General features: G+C 41.4%; 1 long non-coding RNA gene across 5 annotated transcripts; it reads left to right on the top strand.

Moving 5' to 3' along the window:
• The first annotated feature begins 6,525 nt into the window (after positions 1–6,525).
• On the top strand, positions 6,526–9,532 carry LOC119362900. 5 transcript variants are annotated; one of them, XR_005173674.1, is made up of 3 exons: positions 6,526–7,185; positions 7,814–8,845; positions 8,931–9,532. It is a non-coding gene; the product is annotated as an uncharacterized LOC119362900 (long non-coding RNA). The 5 variants fall into 5 exon arrangements; XR_005173678.1 differs by having other exon boundaries at positions 7,814–7,949; positions 8,690–9,532; XR_005173676.1 differs by having other exon boundaries at positions 7,814–7,944; positions 8,013–9,532.
• The last annotated feature ends 678 nt before the right edge of the window (positions 9,533–10,210 follow it).

Raw genomic sequence — 10,210 nt, forward strand, 5'->3', positions numbered from 1 at the left:
TTGAGTCACTATACCCTTCAAGCACCTTTGCGTGCCCAGTGTAGTGAATTCCATAATTAGCAGTGCCTTTCAAATAACGCAAAACTCTCTCTAGAGCTTTCCAATGCACATCTCCTGGTTTTGAGACAAACCGGCTCAGTTTGCTGACAGCAAAAGAGATGTCAGGTATTGTAGCACTGGCTAAGTACATAAGCGAGCCAATAATCTGAGAATATTTCAATTGGTCTCTAGCAATTCTTCGATTCTTTCGAAGCAACACACTAGCATCATATGGTGTTGGAGAGGGCTTGCAGTCACTGTAGCCAAAGCGACTCAAGATCTTTTCCACATAGTGAGATTGAAGCAATGTAATCCCACCATCATCGCCTCTCAACAACTTGATGTTCAGAATGACATCAGCCACTCCTAAATCCTTCATCTCAAAACAGCGAGATAGGAAATCCTTGACTTCCTTAATAACATTCAGATTTGTTCCGAAAATCAGTATGTCATCAACATACAAGCAAAGCATAACTCCCTCGCCCCCACCATGGCGATAGTACACACATTTGTCAGCTTCGTTCACAACAAAGCCTGCAGCTGTTAAAGTTCTTTCGAACTTCTCATGCCACCGTTTGGGTGCTTGCTTGAGTCCATACAAAGACTTCAGCAACTTGCACACTTTCCCTTCCTGACCATCTATTACAAACCCATCTGGTTGTTCCATATAAATTTCCTCATCCAACTCTCCATTTAGGAAAGTAGTCTTAACATCCATTTGATGAACGAGAAGACCATGTGAGGCAGCTAGTGAAAGTAGAACTCGAATAGTGGTCAGTCGAGCCACAGGTGAGTAAGTATCAAAGAAGTCTTCACCTTCCTTTTGGGTATAACCCTTAGCCACGAGCCGAGCCTTATACTTTTCGATAGTACCATCAGGCCTAAGCTTCTTCTTGAATACCCATTTGCATCCTATAGGTTTGCACCCATAATGACGATCAGTTATCTCCCAAGTTTCATTCGCCAAGATGGAATCCAACTCGCTACGAACCGCTTCCTTCCAGTAGTCAGCATCTTCCGATGCATAGGCCTCCGAAATAGAACTAGGAGTATCATCTATGAGATACACAAGAAAATCATCACCAAAGGACTTTGCTGTCCTCTGTCTCTTGCTCCTAGTAGGAACTTCATTGTTCTCCTCCACAGGACTTTCAAAGTGTTCCATCGGAATGGCAGGTTTGGTAATTGTAACTGGTTCCTGATTCGATGAACTAGGCATCTCCTGATTAGATGAGGTAACCATATCCTTCATGGGAAAGATATCTTCAAAGAAAGTCGCATCATTCGACTCCATGATCGTACCGACATGCATGTCAGGTACCTCAGATTTTACAACCAAGAATTTATAGCCAATGCTTGAAAAGCATATCCCAAGAAAACACAATCCACAGTCTTTGGTCCAAGCTTCCGCTTCTTTGGAATTGGAATATTGACTTTCGCCAAACAACCCCATGTTCGCAGATGAGAGAGTTTTAATCTTTTCTTCTCTCATTCCTCGAATGGAGTTATCTCTTTGTTCTTTGTGGGGACTCGATTTAGGACATGACATGATGTCAATATCGCCTCCCCCCCTATGCCTTGGAGAGACCCGATGTGTCTAACATGGCGTTAACCAAATCAATTAGAGTACGGTTCTTTCTTTCGGCCACCCCATTTGACTGAGGTGAGTAGGGAGGCGTCCTCTCATGGATTATACCAGCACAAAAAGCATCAAATTCATTGGAAAAATACTCTCTACCACGGTCGGACCTAAGCCTCTTGATTTTTCGATCAAGTTGGTTTTCCACTTCAGCTTTATAGATCTTGAAAAAGTTAGATTTCAGAAGATACACACGACAGTATCTAGTGGAGTCGTCAATTAACGTCATGAAATATTTCTTTCCACCTTTTGTCAAAACACCATTCATTTCACATAGATCTGAATGTATAAGTTCTAGTGGTGCAAGATTTCTCGTCTCCGCAGTCACGTGAGACTTACGAGGTTGCTTAGCTTGCACACACACTTGACCTTTAGATCCCTTGACAGTGGTGAAACTAGGGATTAAGTTCAACTTTGCTAGTCGCGACATGCAACCAAAGTTAACATGACAAAGACGTGAATGCCACACGTTTAATTCACTATTGTTGCAAATATGATTAACAACTTTATTGCAAATGTCTGATAAGGATAAACGAAACAGGCCTCCTGACTCATAGTCTTTACCAACAAAGGTTCCATACTTGGATATTACAAATTTATTCGACTCAAAGACAAGCTTATAGCCATCTCTACACAGAAGAGATCCGCTAATAAGATTTTTATTGACAGAGGGGACATAATGCATGTTCTTCAGCCGCACGATCTTCCCCGAAGTAAACTTCAGACCGACTGTGCCAACACCACGAACAGAAGCACTTGAACCGTTGCCCATTAGCATGGTTGAAGTCCCTGCGGTCTGATAAGACGAAAACATGGAAATATCACAGCATACATGCACATTAGCACCCGTGTCAATCAACCAATCAGGAGAATGACATACTGAAAGAATAGTGGGAAATATACCATACCCAACATCCTTCATGTCAGTGTCTCCAATGACAACATTAGCGGTCTTGCCGCCTTTCCCAGGATGACGCTTGTCATAGCGATTAGGGCAACTTGGAGCCCAATGATCAGGATCCCCACACACATGACAAACACCTTTCTTCTTGTCATTCTTCTTCTTGAAGTTCATGTCCTGCACAGCCTTGTTCTTCCCATCAAACTTTGCTTTACCATCAAGCTTGCCCTTGTTCTTGAACTTGTGGGACTGGAAGTTTTTCTTCTGTACCGGATTGGCACTAGATCCTCCCTCAATACCTCGAGCATGGTTGTCCTTTGCTTTCGTCTTTTCTTCCACATCAAGAGTACCAATGAGATCCGGAACGGAAAACTCCTGCCTCTTATGCTTCAGTGAGGTAGCAAAGTTCCTCCATGAGGGAGGAAGCTTAGTGATGATACCTCCGGCAATAAACTTGTCCGGTAGGATACAATTGAAGTGCTCAAGTTCTCTAGCAAATGATTGTATCTCATGAGCTTGCTCAACCACGGAGCGCTCTTTAGTCATCCTGTAGTCATAGAATTGCTCCATGATGTACAACTCAGTGCCAGCATCCGAGACCCCAAACTTGGCCTCGAGTGCATCCCACATATCTTTTCCATTATCAATTGACGCATAAGCATCAACTATGTTCTCACCAAGAACACTCAAGAGAGCAGCCTTAAACAAGGTATCTATTTTCTGAAAAGCTTGTGCCTGTTGGGCATCTTGCTCTCCTTCAGGTTTTCCAAGAGTGGCGTCATAGCAACTCATGGTTTGAAACCATAAGACTGCTCTCACGCGCCACCTCTTATAGTGGATACCCTGAAACATAGGAGGTCTCATGGAAGCAGCAAAACCACTTTGGATAAATTGCCTATAATAAGGTTTTTGGATTGTTGGAAATGTGAGCAATTTACCAAATAATTTTTGCTAACAGAAATACTAGATAAAACATGACTAAAATAGCAAATATAAAGCAAGTCATGCAATCTGACAGAGAGAAGGTAAACATCGTCTGCATAAATGAACTTGAGCTAAACACATCGAGAATAGACACTAGATGAAGTTGCTTATACGACATAGAACCTAACATACGTAGGGCAGCAACTAGAGCCAAGAACTGTAGCAGGACTTGTAACAGAAAGGAGAAGAACACGTACGACACAGTAGCAGCAGAAGCGTTGGACTTGGGGTCGGTGTCCTCGCCTGCCATGTCGTCGAGGAGGTCGTCGACGTCGGGGAAGTAGTCGTCGTCGGGGAAGTAGTCGTCGGAGTCCGGGGCGTCCGTGACAAAGAAGCCAGTAGTCGCGCAGAGCGTTCCCCAAAAACCTTATCACCCTTCTCCCGTACAGGACTCAAAAGGTGCGGTTTCGGAGGCCTACTGTCCCGACTCGCGGTGCACGCCGGGATGAGGAAGACAGCAGCATCGCAGAGATTGGAACTGTGTGACGAGAGGAAGAGGACCTTCTGATGTGTCTCTCTGGAGAGGAGCGACCTCTCTTATATAGGCACAGGAGAGGGATGCGAACAAGCTGCGAAGGGAGGTGAAGCAACGGAGGGAGACGAAGTGAACAGGCAGCACGCGAAGAGGTGCGCAGTTCGTATTCATTATCCACTACCGCAAAAACTTTTCAGCTCCCAAGTGACCTTTCGTATACCCGTAGTGCGTGGCAAAAATTAGACATCGGCTCATTCCCGCAACCCGCGTCGCGGCGAGGCGGGCGGAGGAGGAGGAGCGCGCGTGGATGTCCCTCTTGTTCTCATGCTCATACAAGTAGGGAAAGAACCTTCCTTATAAGGAGGTCCAACTCCCACTAAACTAGCAATGTGGGACTAAATTTTAGTAGTATTCCTTGCCTTGCACAAATGGGCTGAGTGGGCCTCTAGGATTTATTAGGAATTTCTGAAATAGTTATTGGGATGCACAAAATAGACTAAATTTCAGCAAAAAAGGTATGACAGAAAATGGGCTTTTCATCCTAGACGGGCCAACAACGCGCCTACATGACGTTTTTTTGGGCATTCCATGACGTAAAAAAATCCTGATAGAAGTAAGAACGAGAATTTTTTGGAGATTTCTCCGCCTCACACGATATACGATGGGGTGGTCGGGAGGGTGGTTTGCGCATTCTCTCGTATGCACGCGTGTGAGAACGATCAAGCCCTTCGCATTACTGAACCCGAATGATCGGTGCAGGACTCGATTGATTGATTGTTGCTCATGCACGGTAGTTTGCAGGCCCGATCGATCGATGTGAGTCTCTCGCCACCCTGCACGTGTGCGCGTGGTGCGACAAACCTGCATATGTGCGAGTCGTTGTGCGCACGGGTAATGTAGGATACCACGATCGGTCAATACACCTACATTACTCTCTCTCTCCTTCCTTCACCCGTTCTTAGTATGTGTGATGTGTGAGTGTATAGTTGCGAGGAGCCCCTAGCGTAGAGTCCAGACCAGTTGGTTGTTGCAAGGAGCCCTCACACGTGATTCGTAGAGTTGATCCAGTCCGTTGCTGCTTGCTCTCTCATAGGAGTGGTTGGGTAACCCCAAGTGTAAGGGTGATATAAACTAGTAATAAGTATTTCTCTTGATTAAGAATCAAGATTTATCAAACCAGTAGAAATACCTCTGCAACAACTAGTGATCAATATCTACATACAACACACAAAATAAACTTGTGTCTAATGATTCAATAAGGTTGTTACTTTTCTTGTTCCTACTAGTTACATGGGTCAAACATATGGTATGGTTGGTATTGTTAAATTAATAAAATAAATAAAATAGAACAACAATAAAGCAAACTAATGATGGTTGTTTTTAAGTGATAAAAATAAAACCTGGGGCCATAGCTCCATTAAATGCATCTCCGCAAACAAGACAAATGTATTTTGATCAACAAATTACAGTTGTGTAGCAATTAAATTACAATATTTATATTATGACTATGATATTGATGGAACAATCTTGTATAGGCCTTACGTCCGTTAGATGTTAGGGAATTTTTAAAAAATAAAAAATTGAAAAGAAAAGTCTGGGAAATCATAGAATGTTTGTGGATTCATAAAAAAAATTATGATTTCAAAAAATGTTCGGGAAATCATAAAATATGCGCATATTTAAAAAAGTCATGATTTTGACAAAATGTATCAGAAATTAAAAATAATTATTTTCAAAATAAGTTTGTGCATTAAAAAATGTTCGTGACTTCAGGAAATGTTCATGAGTTTTTCAAAATGTTCATATAAAGAAATAAATATTAAAAAATTACAAAAAATGGTCATCGATTCAAAAACAATTCGCTTATTACACAAATGGTAAACAAATATTCGTGAAGTTAAAAAAATTGTTCCCAAACTTTACACAAATGTTAGTCGATTCAAAGAAACGTTCAAGAGTTACAAAAAATGTTCATACTTTCAAATAAAAAAGTTTATGAATTTATAAAATGTTCGAGTTTTCTACAAAAAATACTCGTGATTTTTTGTAAAAGGTACTCGATTTCAAGATCATATTCATAATACCAAAAAATGTTCATGATTTCAAAAACTATTAAGGAATTTAAAATATGTCTGTATAAACAAATAAAAGGGAAAGCAAACTTGAAAAAGGAAAAAAAACTATAAAAAGGTAAAACAGAAAGAAAATGGAAAAAACAAAGAAGATACAAGGAAAAAAAAGATAAAACATATATTAAAAAAGAACCTTCCCAAAACCGATGGCAAAATAACCAGAATGCACCGCTATGTCTCTACTACTATAAAAAGCTGAGTTGGTGGTGATGGTGTGTCTGTCATCGTGCATTCACAACCGTCCGATCGATCTGATCTAACGGACACGATGAAATCTGGTCAATTTTGCAAATAGACGCCCGCCACTTCCGTCACATATTTGCAGATAACCCCCTGCCTTTCCCGTTCAGCCCCATGGCCCCCATCTCTTCCCCACGCCCACCTTATCCAATCATCTCAGGAAAGGCATGCCGCCGGCAGCGCTGGAACCGATCTGGCGCGGTGGCTCCCGTTGACGCCGTGTGCCCCCGGAACCTCTCATGCATCCTCTCAGCCACACGGCCCACCAACACCATGGCCCTCTCGTCACCATCTCTTCCACCCCATCCCCATCTTCTCCGATGCCGACCTCGGCAAGCATGCCGGCGACACATCTCCTGCCCCCTCCTCTGCGCATTAGTCCCAGCGCCCAACATCTCCACACCCCCTCCTCCTCGCCATCTCCTCCACCCCCTGTCCCGTCTCCTGCCGCTGACCGCCGCCGGCTATGTGTTGCTTCCTTGGCGGCGGCGTTTCCGCATACTCCTCCTCCTCCTTCCCCACTGTCACTGAAGCGCCCCATGTGGAGGTGCTATGCTTGGCTAGGTCCTTCCCAATCCTCATCCCTCCCACCCGTGCCGCCTCCAAAATTCATTTTTTTTGTTACCCAGAGTTCAATTCGTGCGTCCAGGTCGAACTCTCTAGAAGCCAGTCTTGCAGAGTTGCAGTCCAATATAAATCAAATGGGTAGGCAGATGGGACTCAAGCTGCTTGCACTACACCTCAAGAGCCACACGCTCGTCACGCCAATCTGGAGGTGAATCTCCTTGCTTGTTTTTTGTTAAGCTACTTGGCTACCCGTTTTCCCATGGGACTGGTATACTACAGGCCGTTATGTTTAAGTAGTGATTGTCTGATGCCCTTTTAGGTCAGAAGATAGATGAGGCGAGATCTTCAGAGCCAATATTGTTTTTCACATATGTTCTAAGCAAACAACTAAAAGAAGGGCATACTTATGGTTGACAAATGATTCCATGGCCTATTTGTAGATTCGTGGTGGTGTTGTATGTACACAAATTCATGTTCCCTGTGCATATGTAGCAAAGTGTTCAGTCAAACACGTCTACTTCGTTCTTGTTTGTCCTGGAACCATTTATAAATGTGTTCTCAAGCTATAGTATATATGTTTTTTCGATATATTCATTGCTGCCATTTATCTTCTCATTTAAGTTTGGTGTGCCTAATATACTGGCACACAATGAGCAATGTTGAATCCTTGGAAGAAAGGTAACATAATATATTATTTTGTCTTCTACAGCTGTTCCAAGGAAAGGAGCAGTTCTATTAACGATGGATATGATAATATGTATTGGAAAATGCTCGTCGTCCTGGTAATTTCGGAGATCTGGCATCAGCACAATCGTCTTATCTTTCAAATTTTGTAGTTATCGGCTCCAACGCTCGCATGTCTTGCAATTGCGAAGCCAATGTAAGGAGTCTGATGCGCCCGCTGGCGTGCATTCCTTCAGTGCCTCTCCTCTGGCATCAACCTGAATGACCACGGCAATCGTTGAATGTGAGGTGATCATTGCTTTCAATTCATTTTTGTGTTTATACTGAAGTGATTTGGTGTCTGTTTTGCAGGATAGTTTAACTTGCGAGAAAATACTATTGCATTTTCAAAAAACGATTATGCTTGATCTTATAAGCAATATTGCATTTTAAAAAGTATTTCTCACCAAGGAAGGTAATTATAATAAGCATAAGAATCAGCATGTGATTGTTTTTAGGATAACTGAAATATGCAAAAAAAAAATTGCCAAAAGATCCTGATCTTACTAAGCACAGAGTTCTTGGCTTAAGTACCAGGCAGTAGGTGACTGGTTTTCATGGCGTTACAGCCAAATCTTGCTTTATGTAATGTAAGAAGAGGCTGAAAGTTTGTTCTATTAAACAGCAATCTAATGATATATTATATACAGCAAAGGTTGCCTGCAAGAAGCATTGCCTTCTGTACGTTGAGCATTTGTTTGTATATCTAAGCTCAATAAATTGCGTTTCACAATGACAATTCTGATATGTTGTTAGTCGTTCAGCTTAGCAATTCCACAAGTTGTAGTTCCAGCCAAACATCTAAATACTGAGCTCAAATTGCAGAAAATACTGGGTGTTCAGTACTCGATTTTGGACTATATGTTCACCTATCTCTAGGGTTCCATGATCTCATCTAAAGGATCTTTTTTGCTAACACATACCTTGATGTTGACATCGACAGCAGCAGAGATAATATACGCCATATAATCTTGTAAACATATGTGTAGATCAGTACAAGTACTTTCAGTCTTCCTCCTTGTGAATTAGTCTTTCAAGCTGTGGATGGTCAGGAGTCGCTTGAGCCCTGCAAAGATAATGTTCAAGCTACAGCTTGAGTCAGAATTTGTACGGATACATGAAAATGTGATGTATGCCGAGAAAAGGTCTGTTTGCTATGCAATTCAATTTTTAGCTTGCAATTGCAGTTAGAAGTTCAAACCGCAACTCAAATATGTTGTTAATTTACAGTGAGCATCCACTTGCAGAAGATTTGTGCCTGGATGTGCTAATTGACAGTGAAATGTAGAAATAAGTTGCAACTTTGTAATATCCATCTGATATGTGAAACAAGAATTGTTACTAATTCACAACATGTATCTACGATTGTGAGATGGGACACCATGTGCACAGGGGAGGCAACACAAGGTCGAGAGAAAAGCCCGTGTAGAAAGAGATGCAACATATGGCCATCATTACAACTGTTATATTTTTGTATATGTTGTAATTATTCATGCAAAGGTTACAGGCTTGATGCACAATTATAAGTATCTGGAGGAGTTGACGAAGCGTGGAGTTTTTTCTTGACAATACAAAGAGTATGAGTTAGGAGACGTTGAAGTGCAACTACAGAGCAAGCATGACAGAGGTGAAGCTTTTACTGGAGAAAGTTGCGTAAAGTCTTTTTTAAGGAAAAGTTGTGTTTTCTTACAGCCGTGGAGTAGGATCCAGATAGGGAAGGGAAGGGGCTAGAGCAACAATAGTGTCCTTACCCATTAGACTTTAATCTATGTACCTTCTAATCATTTACCCGATTACTGCGGAAATAGAAGATGAAAGATGAGATATGAACTTGGCTCCTGAGCTCAAATAATTGCAATAAAATTCAATGAAGTCTTAATGTTTCGGAAACAAACATGTTGGACTGTTCTAGCTGTGTGCTACATTTCATCAATTTTGCATACAGATAAAATACTTGAACGTGCTTGCCTATTTTCATTTGTATTCACTATACCCCTGATACTTATGAGCTCAGCAACATAACTGAATATCCGAAGAAGATATGGATATTTTTAATAGTTGAGAGGACCCTCCACATATTTTGTCAAACAAACTACTCCTGTATCAATGCATCCTGGTTTTCCGTGCAACGCACGGGCATCTTACTAGTCTTGCTTAAAGCGAGACCTAGCGTGCTCCTTCGAAAAGGATTCTTGCTAAATAGGCCAGCCCAGTCGCGCGGGAGGCCACGGCCTCGCTCATTTGTTTGTTTGCATGTTTTTGTTTCGTTCTTTTCTTTACCTTCATTTATACTTTGATATATCCTGAAAATATTATATTAAAAAATACACTTTCCATAAAATAATATTAGAAAATGTCAAGAAAGCATTTGAAAAATGTTAAATGTTTATAGAAAAAATATTTCTCATGTATACAAAAAATATAGAATGTGTGTGAAAAAATTGACCATGTATTTAAAAAATAATAAAGCATTTTAAAAAAATGTTGAAGAATTATTTGAAATGTTAATC

Source organism: Triticum dicoccoides, chromosome 2B (assembly GCF_002162155.2).
Source record: "Triticum dicoccoides isolate Atlit2015 ecotype Zavitan chromosome 2B, WEW_v2.0, whole genome shotgun sequence".
NCBI classification, from domain to species: Eukaryota; Viridiplantae; Streptophyta; class Magnoliopsida; order Poales; family Poaceae; genus Triticum; species Triticum dicoccoides.